Source organism: Phyllobates terribilis, unplaced genomic scaffold, assembly GCF_046119375.1.
Source record: "Phyllobates terribilis strain yellow unplaced genomic scaffold, ASM4611937v1 Scaffold_1__5_contigs__length_1240528914, whole genome shotgun sequence".
Taxonomy (NCBI): domain Eukaryota; kingdom Metazoa; phylum Chordata; class Amphibia; order Anura; family Dendrobatidae; genus Phyllobates; species Phyllobates terribilis.
Genome location: NW_027362761.1, coordinates 493,390,189 through 493,410,053, shown reverse-complemented (window position 1 = coordinate 493,410,053; position 19,865 = coordinate 493,390,189).

Genomic DNA, 19,865 nt, shown 5'->3' with positions numbered 1-19,865 from the left:
CTGGCATCCGTATGCCACTGAAGCACAAGGCCCGACATTTGCGTGCCACTGAAGCACAAGGCCTGATGTCCAGATGGCACTTTAGTACATGGCTTGACATCCGTGTGCCACTTGAAGCACAAGGCCCAACATCTGGATGCCACCGAAGCACATGGTCCCATGTCTGGGTACCACTGAAGCACACGGCCTGATGTCCAAATGCCTCAAAGCACACTGACATACATCTGAGTGCCACCGAAGCACAAAGCCCGATGTATGCATGCCACTGTAGCACATGATCTGACATCCGTGTGCCACCGAAGCACACGGCCCGATGTTGGGTGCCACTGAAGCAAATGGTCAGATGTCCGTGTGCCACCAAAGCACAAGGCTCTATATCCGAAAGCCACTGTAGCGCATGGCCTGACATTCACATGCCACCGAAGCACAAAGCCCAATGTCCTGATGCCACTTTAGCACATGGCCTGACATCTGTGTGTCACCGAAGCACAAGGCCCAACGTCTGGGTGCCACCGAAGCACATGGCTCAATATCTGCATGCTTCCGAAGCACGCAGCACAGAATCCGAATGCCACCAAAGCAGATGGCCAGACATCCGCGTGCCACCGAAACACATGGCCTAATGTCCAAATGCCAAAAAGCACACTGCCTGGTCTCCGGGTCCCAACGTGGCATGAAGCCCAATGTTCGGATGCCACTGTAGCACATGGCACGTGACAAGACTTCTGTGTGCCACTGAAGCACAAGGCCCAACATCTGGGTGCCACTGGAGCACATGGCCCCATGTATGCATGCCACTAAAGCACATGGCCACATGTTTGTATGCCACTGAAGCACACGACCTGTCATCTGGGTGCCACCAAGCGCAGCATCCAAATGCCACCAAAGCAGATGGTCAGATATCAGTGTGCCACACAAGGCCTGATGTCCAAATGCCAAAAATCACACTGCATGGCATCCAGGTGCCGCCGAGGCACAAAGCCCAACGTCTGGATGCCACCGAAGCACATGGTCCGATGTCTGCGTGACCACGAAGCACACGCCGCTGAATCCAGATTCCACTAAAGCAAATGGCCAGACATCTGTGTGCCACCGAAGCACAAGGCTCAATATCAGAATACCACCGTAGTATATGGCCTGACATCCCTATGCCATGGAAGCACAAGGCCCGACATTTGCATGCCACCGAAGCACAAGGTCCTATGTTCGGATGCCACTTTAGCACATATCCTGACATCCAAGTGCCACTAAAGCAAAAGGCTCAATGTCTGGGTGCCACCGAAGCACATGGCTCAATATCCGCAAGCCTCTGAAGCACACAGCGCAGCATCTGAATGCCATCAAAGCAGATGACTAGACATCCATGAGCCACCGAAGTACACGGCCTGATGTCCAAATGCCAGAAAGCACACTGCTTGGTCCCTGGGTGCCATCGAAGAACATGGCACAATGTCTGCATGCAACAGAAGCACATGGCCTGATGTATGTGTGCCATGAAAGCACATGGCCTGATGTTCGTGTGCTACCAAAGCACAAGGCCCAATGTCTGGATGCCACAGAAGCACATGGTCCGATGTCTGCGTGCCACGAAGCACACGGCCCGGTGTCTGGGTGCCACCGAAGCACATGGCCTGATGTCCATGTGCCACAGAAGCACATGGCGCTGAAACCGGATTCCACTAAAGCTGATGGCCAGACATCCAAGCACAAGGCCCAATGTCGGGATGCCACTTTAGCACATGGCCTGACATCCGTGTGCCACCGAAGCACAAGGCCCAACGTCTGGCAGCCGTTGAGGCACATGTCCCTATGTCTGCGTGCCACCGAAGCATATGGCCAAACCTCTGGATGCCATTGACACATGGCCTGATGTCTGCATGCCACCGAACCACATGGACCGACGTCTGGGTGCCATCAAAGTATATGGCCCGATGTCTGCATGCAACTGACGCACACAGCCTGATGTCCGCATGCCACAGAAGAACACGGCACTTAATCCGGATTCCACTAAGGCAGATGGCCATACATCCATGTGCCACCAAAGCAAAAGGCTCAATATTGGAATGCCACTGTAGCACATGGCCTGACAGCCGTATGCCACTGAAGCATAAGGCCTGACATTTGCGTACCACCGAAGCACAAGGCCTGATGTCCGGATGCCACTTAAGTACATGGCCTGACATCTGTGTGCCACTTGCAGCACAAGGCCCAAGGTCTGGATGCCACTGAAGCACATGCTCCGATGTTTGCGTGCCACCAAAGCACACAGCCCATTGTCTGGGTGCCACCAAAGCACATGGCCTGATGTCCAAATGCCACAAAGCACACTGTCATACATCTGATTGCCACCGAAGCACAAGGCACGATGTACGGATGCCACTGTAGCACATGGCTTGAAATCCGTATGTCAAGAAGTACAAGGCCCGATGTCCAGATGCCACTTTAGCACATGGCCTGACATCCATGTGCCACCGAAGAAAAGGCCCATCGTCTGGTGCTACAAAAGCACATGCCTCTGAAGCACACAGAGCAGCATACAAATGCCACCAAAGCAGATGGCTAGACATTCGTGTGCCACCTAAGCACATGGCCTGATGTCCAAATGCCAAAAAGCACACTGCATGGCGTCCGGGTGCCACCAAGGCACAAAGACCGATGTGTGGATGCCACTGTAGCACATGGCCTGACATCCACATGCCAGCAAAGCTCAAGGCCCAACGTCTGGGTGCCACCGATGCACATGTCCCCATGTCAGTGTGCTACCAAAGCACATGGCCCAACACCCAATATTGGAATGCCACTGTAGCAAATGGCCTAACATCCGTATGTCAAGAAGCACAAGGCCCGATGTCTGGATGCCACTTTAGCACATGGCCTGACATGAATGTGCCACTGAAGAAAAGGCCCATCGTCTGGTGCTACAAATGCACATGCCTCCGAAGCACACAGCGCAGCATACAAATGCCACCAAAGCAGATGGCTAGACATTCTTGTGCCACCTAAGCACATGGCCTGATGTCAGTGTGCTACCAAAGCACATGGCCCAACACCCTATATTGGAATGCCACTGTAGCAAATGGCCTAACATCCGTATGCCACCAAAGCACAAGGCCCGACATTGCGTGACACCGAAGCACAAGGCCTTATGTCTGGATGACACTTTAGTACATGGCTTGACATCCGTGCGCCACATGAAGCACAAAGCCAATACCTGGATGCCGCTGAGGCACATGATCCGATGTCTGGGTGCCACCGGAGCACACGGTCTGATGTCCGCATGCCACAGAAGCACACGGCGCTGAATCTGGATTCCACTAAAACAGATGGCCAGACATCCGTGTGCCACCGAAGCACAAGGCCCGATATTAGAATGCCGCTAGATTATTATTATTTATTATTATTATAGCGCCATTTATTCCATGGCACTTTACATGTTTAAAAGGGGTATACATAGCAAACAACAAGTACAATAATTTGAACAAAGAGAAGTCAGCGACTGCTACAGGAGGAGAGAGGACCCTGCCCGCGAGGGCTCACAATCTACAAGGGATAGGTGAGGAGACAGTAGATGAGGGTACAGCTGGTCATACAGCGGTGTGGTGGAGAGAGGGTTACTGCAGGCTGTAGGCTTGTCGGAAGAGGAGGGTCTTCAGGTTCCTTTTGAAGACTTCCACGTTAGGCGAGAGTCTGATGTGTTGGGGTAGAGCGGTCCAGAGTAGGGGGGGATGCACGGGAGAAATCTTGTATGCAATTGTGGGAAGAGGAGATAAGAGGGGAGAAGAGCAGGAGATCTTGTGAGGATCGGAGGTTATGTGCAGGTATGTACCAGGAGAATAGGTCACAGATGTATAGAGGAGACAGGTTGTGGATGGCTTTATATGCAATGGTTAGGGTTTTGTACTGGAGTCTCTAGTCAATGGGGACAGAGTGAAGGGTTTGACAGAGAGGAGAGGCCAGGGAATAGCGGGGAGACAGGTGGATTAGTCGGGCAGCAGAGTTTAGGATACATTGCGGGGGTGCGAGAGTGGTAGAAGGGAGGCCACAGAGCAGGAGATTGCAATAGCCGAGGCGACTGATGATGAGGGCGTGCACTAGTGTTTTTGCAAATTCATGGTTGAGGAATGTGCGGATCCGAGAAATATTTTTGAGGTGGAGTTGGCAGGAAGTGGAAAGGGCTTAGATATGAGGTTTGAAGGAGAGATCAGAGTCAAGGGTTACCCCGAGGCAGCAAGCTTACGGGACTGGGGAGAGTGGACAGCCATTGACTTTGATAGATAGGTCAGGTGGGGGGGTTGAGCGAGATGGTGGAAAGATGATGAATTCAGTTTTATCCATATTAAGTTTTAGTAATCTAGCAGAGAAGAAAGAAGAAATAGCAGACAGACATTGTGGGATTCTGGTTAGTAAGGAGGTGATATCAGGTTCGGAGAGGTAGATCTGTGTGTCGTCAGCATAGAGGTGATACTGAAAGCTGTGAGACTCTATGAGCTGTCCAAGGCCGAAAGTGTACATGTAGAAAAGCAGGGGTCCTAGAACTGAGGCTTGAGGGACACCAACAGATAGGGGGTGAGGTGAGGAGGTGGTGTGTGAGTGGGAGACATTGAATGTCCTGTCTGTTTGGTATGAGGACATCCAAGATAGGGCCAAGTCTGTGATGCCGAGAGATGAGAGAGTCTGTAGTAAGAGGGATTGGTCTACTGTGTCAAAGGCAGATGACAGATCCAGAAGGAGAAGGACAGAGTAGTGTCGTTGGACTTGGCAGTTAGTAGGTCGTTGATGATTTTAGTCAGGGCAGTTTCAGTAGAATGGTGCGGACTGAAGCCAGATTGGAGGCGGTCAAAGAGGGAGCAGGAGGAGAGATGGAAGGACAGCTCAAGATGGACGTGTTGTTCCAGTAGTTTTGAGGCATAGGGGAGAAGTGATATGGGGTGATAGCTAGACAGAGAGGATGGGTCAAGGGATGGCTTTTTGAGGATGGGTGTGATCGAGGCATGTTTGAAGCATGAGGGGAAGACACCAGTTGTTAGTGACAGGATGAAGAGGTGGGTTAGGGTTGGGATGAAGATTGTGGTAAGGTTAGGGATGAGGTGGGAACATGTAGCACATGGCCTGACATCCATATGCCACCGAAGTACAAGGCCCGACATTTGCGTACCACCGAAGCACAAGGCTTGATGTCCAGATGCCACTGTAGTATATGGCCTGACATCCGTGTGCCACTTGAAGCACAAGGCCCAACATCTGGATGCAACAGAAGCACATGGTCCGATGTTTGCGTGCCACCGAAGCACACGGCCTGTTGTCCAAATGCCACAAATCACACTGTCATACATCTGAGTGTCACCGCAGCACAAGGCCAGATGTACGGATGCAACTGTAGCACATGTCCTGACATCCGTGTGCCACTGAAGCAGAAGGCCCAACGTGTGGGTGCCACCGAAGCACATGGCCCGATGTCTTTGTGCCACAAAAGCACATGGCCTAATGTCCACATGATACCGAAACACGTGCCGCTGAATCAGGATTCTTCTAAAGCATATAGCCAGACATCCATGTGCCACTTAAGCACAAGGCCCGATATCCAAATACCACTGTAGCACATGGCCTGAAACCCGTATACCACTGAAACACAAGGCTCGATGTCTGAATGCCACTTTAGCACATGACCTGACATCCGTGTGCCATCGAAGCAAAAGGCCCATTGTCTGGGTGCCACCGAATCACATGGCTCAATATTCGCATGCCTCCGAAGCACACAGCACAGCATCCAAATGCCACCAAAGCAGATGACTAGACATCCGTGTGCCACCGAAGCACATGGCCTGATATCCAAATGCCAAAAAGCACACTGTCATACATCCGAGTGCCACCGAAGCACAAGTCCAGATGTATGCATGCCACTGTAGCACATGGATTGACATCCATGTGCCATTGAAGCACATGGCCCGATGTCTGGGTGTCACCTATGCACATGGCCCGATATCTGCGTGTCACCGAAGCACATAGCCTGACATCCGTATGCCACTAGAACACACGGCCCGACATTTGCACACCACCGAAACACAAGGCCTGATGTCTGGATGCCACTTTAGTACATGGTCTGACATCCATGTGCCACTTGAAGCACAAGGCCCAACGTCTGAATGCCACAGAAGCACATGGTCCGATGTTTGCGTGCCACCGAAGCACAAAGCCCGATGTCTGGGTGCCACCGAAGCACATGGCCTGATGTCCAAATGTTACAAAGCACAGTGTCATACATCTGAGTGCCACCGAAGCACAAGGCCCGATGTACGGATGCCACTGTAGCACATGGACTGACATCCATGTGCCACCAAAGCACAAGACCCAACGTGCGGTTGCCACTGAAGCACATGGCCCGATGTCTGGTGCCCCCGAAGCAAATGGCCAGACATCAGTGTGTCACCGAAGTACAAGGCTCGATATCCGAATGCCACTGTAGCACATGGCCTGACATACACATGTCACCGAAGCACAAGGCCCGATGTCGGGATGCCACTTTAGCACATGGCCTGATATCCATGTGCCACCAAAGCACAAGGCCCAACATAACGGGTGCCACTGAAGCACATGGCCTGATGTCCACGTGCCACCAAAGCAGATGGCCAGACATCTAAATGCCACTGAAGCACAAAGCCCGATATCCAAATGCCACTGTAGCACATGGCCTGAAATCCATATGCTACCAAAGCACAAGGCCCGATGTCCAGATGCCACTTTAACACATGGCCTGACATCCATGTGCCACCGAAGCACAAGGCCCAATGTCTGGGTGCCACCGGAGCACATGGCTCAATATTCGCATGCTCCAAAGCAAACATCACAGCATCCGAATGCCACCAAAACAGATGAGTAGACATCCGTGTGCCACCGAAGCACATGGCCTGATGTCCAAATGCCAAAAAGCACACTGTCATACATCTGAGTGCTACCAAAGCACAAGGCGAAATGTATGCATGCCACTGTAGCACATGGCCTGACATCCGTATGCCACCGAAATACAAGGCCCGACATTTGCGCACCAACAAAACATAAGGCCTGATGTCCAGATGCCACTTTAGTACATGGCCTGACATCCGTGTGCCACTTGAAGCACAAGGCCCAACATCTGAATGCCACCGAAGCACAAGGCCCGATGTCTGGGTGCCACCGAAGCACACGGCCTGATGTCCAAATGCCACAAAGCATACTGTCATACATCTGAGTGCCACCAAAGCATAACACCCGATGTACGGATGCCACTGTAGCACATGGCCTGACATCCGTGTGCACCGAAGCACAAGGCCCAACGTGTGGGCGCCACCGAAGCACATGGCCCGATGTCTGGGTGCCACTGAAGCACATGGCCTAATGTCCAAGCGCCACCGAAGCACATCGCCCGATGTCTTGATGCCACTTTAGCACATGGCATGACACCCTTGTGCCAACGAATCACACAGCCCATCGTCTGGGTGCCACCGAAAAAACATGGCTCATTATTCGCATGCCTCCGAAGCACACAGCGCAGCATCCAAATGCCACCAAAGCAGATGGCTAGACATCCGTGTGCCACTGAAGCACACGGCCTGATGTCCAAATGTCAAAAAGCACACTGCATGGCATCTGGGTGCCACAGAGGCACAAAGCCCGATGTCTGGATGCCACTGTAGCACACCAATCCGACCGCCACCAAAGCCCAAGGACCAATGTCTGGGTGCCTCCAATGCACATGTCCCCATGTCCTCATGCTACCAAAGCACAATGCCCAACATCTGGATGCCAATGAAGCACATGACCTGATGTCCGCGTGCCACCAAAGCACATGGACCGACGTCTGGGTGCCATAGAAGAACATGGCTCAATGTTTGAGTGCAACTGAAGCACACTGCCCGATGTCTGTGTGCCACCAAAGCACATGGCCTGATGTTCATGTGCAACCGAAGCACAAGGCCCAACGTCTGGATGCCACAGAAGCACACGGTATGATGTCTGTGTGCCACCGAAGCACACGGCGCTGAATCCAGATTCCACTAAAGCAGATGGCCAGACATCCATGTGCCACCGAAGCACAAGGCCCGACATTTGCGTGCCACCGAAGCACAAGGCCTTATGTCTGGATGGAACTTTAGTACATGGCTTGACATCCGTGTGCCTCTTGAAGCACAAGGCCCAAAGTCTGGACGCCAAAGAAGCACATGGTCCGATGTCTGGGTGCCACCGAAGCACACGGCCTGATGTCCAAATGCCACAAAGCATAATGTCATACATCTGAGTGCCACCGAAGCACAAGGCCTGATGTATGGATGCCACTATAGCACACGGTCTGACATCCGTGTGCCACCGAAGCATGCGGCCCGATGTCTGGGTGCCACCAAAGCACATGGCCCGATGTTTGTGTGCCACCGAAGCACATGGCCCGATGTCTGGGTGCCACCAAAGCACATGGCCCGATGTTTGTGTGCCACCGAAGCACATGGCCCGATGTCTGGGTGCCACCGAACCACATGGACAGGTATCTGTGTGCCACCAAAGCACAAGGCTCGATATCCAAATGCCACTGTAGCACATTGCCTGACATTCACATTCCACTGAAGCACAAGGCCCAATGTCCGATTGCCATTTTAGCACATGGCCTGACATTCGTGTGCCACCGAAGCACAAGGCTCAACATCTCGGTGCCACTGAAGCGAATGGCCTGATGTCTGCATGCCACTGAAGCACACGGACTGCCATTTGGGTGCCACCAAAGCACATGGCTCTGCGTCTACATGCCTCTGTATCACACAGCGCAGCATCCGAATCTCACCAAAGCAGATGGTCAGACATCAGTGTGCCACTGCAGCACATGGCCTGATGTCTAAATGCCAAAAAGCACACTGCATGGCGTCCAGGTGCCACTGAGGCACAAAGCCCGATGTCTGAATGCCACTGTAGCACATGGCCTGACATGCGTGTGCCACCTAAGCACAAGGCCCAACGTCTGGGTGCCACCGATGCACATGGACCCATGTATGGGTGCCACCAAAGCACAAGGCCCGATATCTGGGTGCTACCGAAGCACATGGCCTGATGTTCGCATTCCACAGAAGCATGCAGCGCTGAATCCGGATTCCACTAAAGCAGATGGCCAGACATCCGTGTGCCACCGAAGCAGAAGGCCCGACATCCAAATGCCACTGTATCACATGGCCTGAAATCCGTTTGCCACCGAAGCACATCGCCCGATGTCCGGATGCCACTTTAGCACATGGCATGACACCCTTGTGCCAACGAATCACACAGCCCATCGTCTGGGTGCCACCGAAAAAACATGGCTCATTATTCGCATGCCTCCGAAGCACACAGCGCAGCATCCAAATGCCACCAAAGCAGATGGCTAGACATCCGTGTGCCACTGAAGCACACGGCCTGATGTCCAAATGTCAAAAAGCACACTGCATGGCATCTGGGTGCCACAGAGGCACAAAGCCCGATGTCTGGATGCCACTGTAGCACACCAATCCGACCGCCACCAAAGCCCAAGGACCAATGTCTGGGTGCCTCCAATGCACATGTCCCCATGTCCTCATGCTACCAAAGCACAATGCCCAACATCTGGATGCCAATGAAGCACATGACCTGATGTCCGCGTGCCACCAAAGCACATGGACCGACGTCTGGGTGCCATAGAAGAACATGGCTCAATGTTTGAGTGCAACTGAAGCACACTGCCCGATGTCTGTGTGCCACCAAAGCACATGGCCTGATGTTCATGTGCAACCGAAGCACAAGGCCCAACGTCTGGATGCCACAGAAGCACACGGTATGATGTCTGTGTGCCACCGAAGCACACGGCGCTGAATCCAGATTCCACTAAAGCAGATGGCCAGACATCCATGTGCCACCGAAGCACAAGGCCCGACATTTGCGTGCCACCGAAGCACAAGGCCTTATGTCTGGATGGAACTTTAGTACATGGCTTGACATCCGTGTGCCTCTTGAAGCACAAGGCCCAAAGTCTGGACGCCAAAGAAGCACATGGTCCGATGTCTGGGTGCCACCGAAGCACACGGCCTGATGTCCAAATGCCACAAAGCATAATGTCATACATCTGAGTGCCACCGAAGCACAAGGCCTGATGTATGGATGCCACTATAGCACACGGTCTGACATCCGTGTGCCACCGAAGCATGCGGCCCGATGTCTGGGTGCCACCAAAGCACATGGCCCGATGTTTGTGTGCCACCGAAGCACATGGCCCGATGTCTGGGTGCCACCAAAGCACATGGCCCGATGTTTGTGTGCCACCGAAGCACATGGCCCGATGTCTGGGTGCCACCGAACCACATGGACAGGTATCTGTGTGCCACCAAAGCACAAGGCTCGATATCCAAATGCCACTGTAGCACATTGCCTGACATTCACATTCCACTGAAGCACAAGGCCCAATGTCCGATTGCCATTTTAGCACATGGCCTGACATTCGTGTGCCACCGAAGCACAAGGCTCAACATCTCGGTGCCACTGAAGCGAATGGCCTGATGTCTGCATGCCACTGAAGCACACGGACTGCCATTTGGGTGCCACCAAAGCACATGGCTCTGCGTCTACATGCCTCTGTATCACACAGCGCAGCATCCGAATCTCACCAAAGCAGATGGTCAGACATCAGTGTGCCACTGCAGCACATGGCCTGATGTCTAAATGCCAAAAAGCACACTGCATGGCGTCCAGGTGCCACTGAGGCACAAAGCCCGATGTCTGAATGCCACTGTAGCACATGGCCTGACATGCGTGTGCCACCTAAGCACAAGGCCCAACGTCTGGGTGCCACCGATGCACATGGACCCATGTATGGGTGCCACCAAAGCACAAGGCCCGATATCTGGGTGCTACCGAAGCACATGGCCTGATGTTCGCATTCCACAGAAGCATGCAGCGCTGAATCCGGATTCCACTAAAGCAGATGGCCAGACATCCGTGTGCCACCGAAGCAGAAGGCCCGACATCCAAATGCCACTGTATCACATGGCCTGAAATCCGTTTGCCTCCGAAGCACAAGGCCCGATGTCCGGATGCCACTTTAGCACATGGCCTGACATTGGTGTGCCACCGAAGCACAAGGCCCAACATCTGGGTGCCACTGAAGCACATGGCTCAATATTTGCATGCCTCTGAAGAACATAGTGCTGCATCCAAATGCCACCAAAGCTGATGGCTAGACATCCGCGTGTCACCGAAGCACATGGCCTGATGTCCAAATGCCAAAAATCACACTGCATAGCGCCCGGGTGCCACCAAGGCACAAAGCCCGATATCTGGATGCCACTGTAGCACATGAGTAGATATCCGCTTGCCACTGAAGAACAAGACCTGATATCCAGATGCCAATGAAGTACACGGCCAGACGTCGAGGTGCCCCCGAAGCTCATGGCTCGGCATTCAAAACACAAGGTCCGAATTTCGCATGCCATCAGAGCATAAGGCCCAGTGTCTGGGTGCCACCTTAGCACATGACCTGGTGAGTGCCACCGAAATACAAGGCCCGATGTCTGGATGCCACAAAAGCACATAGCCAGACTTCCATGTGGCACTGAAGCACAAGGCCCGAAAACCGGATGCCAGTGAAACATACGGCCCAACATTCAGGTGCAATGTGCCACCAAAGCCCGCAGTGCAGCATCCGGATGGCCCAATGTCCGTGTGCCACCGAGGCATGCGGCGCAGCATCCAGATGCCACCGAAGCACATGGCCCGACGTCTGGGTACCACAGAAGCACAAGGACTGACGTCCGGTGTCGCCCGACATTTGGACGACAACGAAGCACATGGCCCAATGTCCGTGTGCCACCGAGGCATGCTGCGCTGCAGCCAGATGCCGTTGAAGCACATGGCCCAATGTCCGTGTGTCACTGAAGTATGCGGCACAGCATCCGGATGCCAGCGAAGCACATGGCCAGATATCCACTTGCCACCGAAGCACACGGCCTTAAGTCCGCGTACCAGGCTCTGCTAGGGGCAGGATGCTCATAGGCAGGCATGATATATAATACACTGCACTACTACTTAAAGGGGACCTGTCATGTCTTTTTTAGCTATTTTACTGGCCCCAGTGCGTTGTTAGTGATGCAATGTGCATCACTAACATGGTTTTCTAAAAGAAAAGCTCCCACTATTATGTTTAAAAACACTTAATATCATTAGGCGATTGCCTCATATACGTTTTCTCTCAATTATAGGGGTGGTGCTTTACATGGTTTCACCGAGTCAGTGGCTATATGACGTGTGACGGCTCTGGAGCATGCGCACATCTGACATGAAGCTGGGGCTGGGATGCCTGGGGAGCAAATGGCAATGCGCACGGTGGTTGCAGCGCGTGCCGTGATGTCTAGCAACTCACGGCAATCAATCTAAATGATGTGGGCGTGTATAATTTGAACAAGATTATGTGAGACAATTCCCTAATGATATAAAGTGTTTTTTAAACATAATACTGGGAGCTTTTCATTGAGAAAACCATGTTAGTGATGCACATTGCATCACTAGCAACTCACGAGGGCCAGTTGAATAAATAAAAATTACATGACAGGTTCCCTTTAATATATTATATAAGTGAACAAAAAAATAGTTTTTAAGTCCTTTTGTATCGTAACAAACGAGTAAAAGATAATAATAGAGTAAAAACAACAAAAATAACTTTTTTTTTCTTACATTAAAGCGTCTTTTGACAAAAAAACACAAACACAAAAAATCTAATCCTAATTTATATTGCAGAATCTGTAACTACCCAAACTATAAAGCTATGACATTATTTATCCTGATTGAAACCCTAAAACTTCCACGATTGTTTGTTTTTATTCTGCCTTCAGAATTTTTTATTTAAAGAGAACCTGTCAGCAGCATTGTGCTAAGTAAACTATATGCAGTGCCAGGTTGGCGCCGTTACACTGATTAAAATGATACCTGAGTTGATGAATCCACATCCTGTGGTTCTTCAAAGACATCACTTCTGATCTGATCTAAAGCCCCACCCACAGGCTGCCCCGGCGCACGAGAATCGAATTATCTCCAAAGATTACACAAGAACCACAGGACGGATTTCATCAGCCCATGTATCATTTTAATCAGTTTAACGGCGCCAACCTGACCCTGCATGTAGTTTACTGAGCACAATCCTGCTTACAGGTTCGCTTTAATAAAAGCGTGATAAAAAGCCAATAGTACTACAAATTGGTGATAACAAAAACTACAGCTTCTTGTCCTGACACAGGAACCTTAACTTGTCCAGCATTAAATTTAGGCATGGATCTTTAAATAAATAACCAAATGGAGAAATTCATACCTGTCGTCACCCTCATGGATGCAATGGAGAACACTCTGGTGGTCTGCATCAGATTCAGAAGTGATGACTTTGTCATTCGGATGTCACTTGACTGCAGGAAATATCTGATGACACGCTGGTTCAGTCACCAGCCAATCTCAGGCTTCAGCATCTGTCAGATCTGGAAGCCTTAGTGATTGTTTCTATCCACAGTGAGTACTGCAGGCGGATCCGCATTTGTTATTTTCAAAACATCAATGCCTAAGAAAAAAAATGTTAGACAACTCATTTAAAAGCAAAATAATGGTAGCTCTCAGAAAATGGCCACACAAAAATATATATTTTTTTTACAAAGTGATTGAGCAAAAGCTGTAAAGGTTAAAAAACCTTCTAAATTAGGTATTGCCGCTGAGTGCTGTTATAGAGCGGGGGAGCTGAAAGGATTAATATATAGTTTTGTGAGTAAAGATTCAGTATTACTTTTGTTTCAATCATTTAAACCTCTGCTTTTTCGGGGATTTGTGGTCCAGTGGGCGGTCCTATCAGTGACTGACAGCTTTCTATGTATACGTGTACATATAGAGATAGCTGTCAGTCACTGATAGGACCGCCCACTGGACTGAAAACCCCAGAAAAAGCAGAGGATTAATAATGAAACACAGGTTATACTGAATGTTTTCTCACAAAACTATATATCAATCCTTTTAGCTCCCCTTCTCTATAACATGCTGCCTGCAGATTAGAATGTATTTTCATGGTGACAGGTTCCCTTTAAATAAATAAAAAATTACAGAACTGCAGCTTTTTTGTTCATCTCGCCTACAAAAAAAAATAGAATTAAAAAGTGATCAAAATGTCGTCTGTACCACAAAATAGTACCAGTGAAAACTACAGCTTGTCCTGGAAAAATTAAGCCCTCATATAGCTTTGTCAATAGAAAAATATAAAGTTATGGCTCTTAAAATATGGCGATGCAAAAACTATTTTTTTTTTCTCCTTCCAGATTTCTGATGCACTTGTACGATGTATGTGGGGTGATTGTGTATGTGGCCCGCGCCATACTCCTGATCGGCTGGGGTCCAACACCCGGCACTCCCGTTGATCAGCAGTTATCGGTGTCGGCGGCCAGAAGTACTTACTTGCGGAGCCAGCCATCTACTTGTAGTGGCCCAGGCAGGGTACTGCAGATCAGCCTCCTATTCAAATCATTAGGAGGCGGATGTGCAGTAACAAGCCTCGGCCATTACAACTAGACAGCCAAGCTCCACAAGTAAGTACTTCCAGCCGCCGAAACCGATAGCAGCTGATCGGCGGGGGGGGGGTGCTGGTGCCGGACTCTGGCCGATCAGACATTGATGACCTATCCTAAGGATAGCCCATGAATGTAAAAGTAGTGGACAACCTCTTTAAAAGAAAACAAAAACAAAAGTTAAAATCACATCACACCCTCGTTTCCTCGCTTTCAGCAGGGAAATTGAAAAAAAAAATATATATATATATATACAGTATACTGTATATATATGAAAGCAAGCACATATGGTATTGTTGCAGTCCAATGTTTCATAATCTAAGCTATTTAACTGAAATGGTAAACGCTGTAAAGAAAAAAAAATTGAAAGCCCCCCCCAAAATTGGAATAAAAAGCAATCAACAAGCCGTAAGCAGCCTAACTTGGCACTACTAAAACTAACAGATAACGAAAAAAGAAACAGCCCTCATACAGCTCAAAAAAAGGACAAAAAATGCATTGGTCTCAAAAAAATGGCAACAAAAAAACAATTTTTTTTCTTACAAAGTTTTGGGGGCTTTCTTTACTCCTTATTGACATATGACGTACAGTTAGGTCATCTGTCTCTGATGTTGGAGAGCTGAACCTACATCTTTGCTGGCAAATGATGGCTGTGTTATCCAACTATCATCTGCCTCTAACAGCTGCAAGTGGAGCAGAGCTCCGCGCGTAACTGTTAACCATTTAAATGCCATTGTTAATTTGTGACAGCGGCATTAACAGCACAGACCAGGGGCGCGCTCTTCCAGCTGCCCATTGGCGCCATCGCGACGTGATCGTTGGGAGCCGATGGATTGTCATGACAGCTGGGGGTCTGCTGAATACCCCCGTTCCTGTCATGACAGTACTCCTGTGAATGCCAGCTTCTGGCTGGTGTTCATAGGGGACAGTGATTTCTTTCTATATACAGCGATACAGAGGCATTGGTGTATAAAGTACAAGCCATCAGAAGATCAGACTAACAAATACAGTGAAAATTTAAAAAAAGAAAATGTTTTTTTTTTTTTTTTAAATAAATAAAAGTTCGAATCACCCTTTTTTTCCCCATTAAAAATAAATAAAACATTTAAATTTACACATAATGTGGTATTGTTATTTCTGTAAAAGTCCTATCTGTCAAAATAATATAAAATTAATTAACCCGATCGGTAAAGGTGTAATGAGAAAAAAAATCAAACCACCAGAATTGCATTTTTTTTTTGTCCACCGCAGCAACACAAAAAAAAATGCAACATGAGCTGATCAAAACATCACATCTACCCCAAAATTGTATCAATAAAAACATGAGATCAGGGAGCAAAAAGAGAACCCCTTGCACAGCCCCATCGACCGACACTTAAAAACCTCATGGGTCTCAAAAAATGGCGACACAAGTGAAATTTTTTTTTCTCCACTTAAAGAATAAAATCTATACATGTTTAGTATCGCTGAAATTATATTGCCAGTGTATTTTTCCCATATAATGAATGCTGTAAGTTAAAAAATTATTTTTTCTTGCAGTTTTGCCGCACTGGGAATTTATTACAAGAAAAAATGGTGTCATTCAAAAGTAGAACTCGTCCTACAAAAAAATAAGCCTTCATAGGGCTATACCAACGAAAAAATAAGAACGTTATGGCTTTTGGAAGAAGGGAAGATTGTAAAATAATCAATTTGGTAACAGCCGCCATCATGTGACCTGGAGAACCAGCACCGGACATTATTACCGGCCAATAAACGCCGTAAAAACCAAACTCTCAGAAAAGGGAAGATTCGTTATTTTTCCTTTATTCCTCGGCCCCTGGATGCACATTATATGGACAAGTGAATGGAGTCATTAATAAGAGGAAATCACTCAGCAGATAACGAGCCGTCGTACGGTTCTGCCGACAGAAGAAGGAAAAGTTATGGCCGATGGAGGAAACATAACAGTGCGGAAATCAGAGCTGTCAGGAAGGGGTTAAAGGGCATTTATTCCATTAGTAGTAATATCGTATCTATATATTTGGTGTCAGCTGAATCCCCCAGAATAACCCAGCAGTGCAGAGACCACCATCCTCCATGTATGTATGTACACTGCTATCTATAGACACACATACATACACAATGCTCACAGCTCGTACATCGCACAGCCTCAGCCGGGGGCTCCACCACCCGGCAGCACAGACCCCGCTCACCACCTCAGACCCCGGTGTGAGCGGTCATATCGCTGCTGGCTCTGCTCCTCCGTCCTCAGCAATTTGGTGACACCTGCGGTGATGGGAACACTGGGCGCGGGGGCGTGGCTTCTAACGGACACTGACGTGTTGTCATGGAGATGGCAATGGGCGGGGCCTCCCGACGAAGGGGCGGAGTCTGTTGTGAAGGGACGGGACCTCTAGATCAGAGGTCCCCAACCGCCGGTCCGCGGACCAGGACCGGGCCGTTGGGGTTTTTCAGCCGGTCCGCGGGGAGAGGGGGCCCCTCCAGCCTCCAGCAGGGCCGCCATCAGGGCATGACTGCCCTGACTCCAGTATGGGGCCCGGCCGGTAGGAGCCCCCTCGGAGCCCCCCTCTTGTGCGTCTCTCTCCTCATGGGGCCCCCGGCCGCATGCTAAGCGCCGGGTCCGGGACATCTTAGCGCTGCGCTGCTGCGGCAGCACCTTCATGATTCCCCTGACTTCCGGTCATGTGACGGCGCCGTCACATGGCCGGAAGTCAGGAGAACCTGGTGTCAGCGATTTGGACGAGCGCCAGGATTCTGCAGGGATCGCATGGGGGTAAGTATAACAAGTTTTATTTTTTTTTAAATACAATTAATTAGGAGTGGGGGGAATGGGAGATGCACATGGGGGGAGGGGAGAGATGAGAGATGCACATGGGGGAGGGGAGAGATGAGAGATCCACATGGGGGGGAGGGGAGAGATGAGAGATGCACATGGGGGAGGGGAGAGATGAGAGATCCACATGGGGGGGAGGGGAGAGATGAGAGATGCACATGGGGGAGGGGAGAGATGAGAGATCCACATGGGGGGAGGGGAGAGATGAGAGATGCACATGGGGGGAGGGGAGAGATGAGAGATGCACATGGGGGGAGGGGAGAGATGAGAGATGCACATGGGAGGGAGGGGAGAGATGAGAGATGCACGGGGGGGTGAGAGATGCACGGGGGGGTGAGAGATGCACGGGGGGGATGAGAGATGCACGGGGGGTGGATGAGAGATGCACGGGGGGGTGAGAGATGCACGGGGGGGATGAGAGATGCACGGGGGGTGGATGAGAGATGCACGGGGGGGTGAGAGATGCACGGGGGGGATGAGAGATGCACGTGTAGCACCCCGAGGGTTCGGTTGCTACAGAGGTATTGCATCTCACCCAGATGTGCGATATCTCACTTCCAGGTAAGGATGGAGTGTGGCTCAGGACCCTAACACCCACATGCACTACACCACATTTCCGGGGGACAGCTCGACGGTGCTCCCATTAGTTATGCAGGCACGAGTGAGCATGTCCCTGGCTGGAGTGGGGGGAGGGAACACCTAGAGAAGGGAACTCGGTAGTGTGTGCGTGGGGGAAGTAGATCCTGGGTGCACTCTGTACAGGAGTATAAAGGGAGGCACCATCTTGGAAAGGGAGTTGAGAGAGGAGAAGACAGGGAGCAGAGCTGCTTTATGGGCTCTGCTCCACAGGCAGGCCCTGTCAGGAGGCCTGAGCCTGGAGGAGGGAAGAAGGAGGAAGAGGAGCAGACTGGGCTCCAGGAAGGACAGAGGGGACCCCAGGGGTGTGGACTGGCTGGTAGCCACCACACGCCCGCCGCTACCTGAGTAGGGGGGTCAGGTCAAGAAGATGGGAACCGGATCCCAAATTAGTGGAGGAGAGAAACTACCCTCAACTAAGAACCGGAGGCTGCGACATTACATGTGGAGCAGCCCCTCACCACACCCGCTAGGAAGGCACCACATAGGACCTGGGAAACGCAGGCCAACGTTTGCCCACCAAGAAGGTCCGAGGCAGCTGGACATAAGCGTGGTCACTAGTGGGGTTGAAGACCAGAGACAGGGGACATAAAGGGGGTCCTGCAAAGCACTCCAGAAAGACCTGGGAGTTAACCGAGCCCCTCACCTGGTGAGCACAGCGCGACACAGGCGGCCACCTCTGCAGCGGTGGCCTGGAGCAGTAACCGAGTAACCGTGAGTAAAGACCCTGAACTGCACCACCAAGACTCCGAGTTGTCTTTGTTGCGCTCGTGTACCACCATCACCCCCATCATCTATCCCTGCTGCCCTGAGGCCATACCCCTCCCGTTGGGGGTTATACCACCACGCTGCACATCCTCATACACCTGGCCTCAGTGGACTGTTCTGCAGCGGCGGCTTCAAAGCCGCACTCAACGGGTGGCGTAGTCGATCAAGTTAACATCTACTGCCATAGACCGCCACTTAGTCTGACTCCCTGGGCACGGACCGGATCACCGCCACGAGACTACAACCCTAAAGAGATCCGGCTCCGGGTAAGCTCCCGCGTGCGCAACGCAGCGCGACACAGGCCCAGGGGCGCGTCAACTTTTGGCGTAGTCGGCAGGATTTCGTGCCCTCAACCACCGGGTACTGCGTGCCTGAAAAAGAGACTTTTAAAACTTACCATCCGTGAAGTTTTCCCCGCCATCCGGCGCCATCTTCAGCCTTCTTCCCGCCATCCGTGAAGATTCCCGCCATCCGGCGCCATCTTCAGCCTTCTTCCCGCCATCTGTGGAGTTTTCCCGCCATTGGGCGCCATCTTGAGGACGCCGCGCGGGAAGAAGAGGGGCGTGGACTCCGAAAGCGCGCGAAAACTGAAGCCCCGCCTCACGTCCGGACGTTGCGTAAGGTCCTGGAAGGAGCCCAGCAGACGCCGACGTCACTGGAGCGCGACGGAAGGTCCTCGACCCTGATGATCAACTGCGGAGCCGCGGCCTACGGAAGAGGATCATCGCCAGGTAGGCCACGGTCCACCAGGGGGGAGGAGGACACCAGGAACGGACAGCAAGATGGCGGACCGGCAGCAGACTAAGCTGCCCAGCATCGGCAGCGCCCCAGCCGTCGCGGGCCCCGACCAGCACCAGGAGAAGACGCGTGACGCAGGAGCGGTCGCGGGAGCAGGTAAGAGGAGTCTCCCTGTCCCGGACGCTGCCAGCGTCAGCCTGCTTCCGGGCCACCCGGTGGAGCCGCCGATCCCGGGCGCTGCAGACGCAGACCTGCTCCAGACCCCGCAACAAGCCCTGCAGCCGAGCCCTCCAGACCTGGGCACTGCCACCACTAGCCCGCGCCCAGGCCCAAAGTCG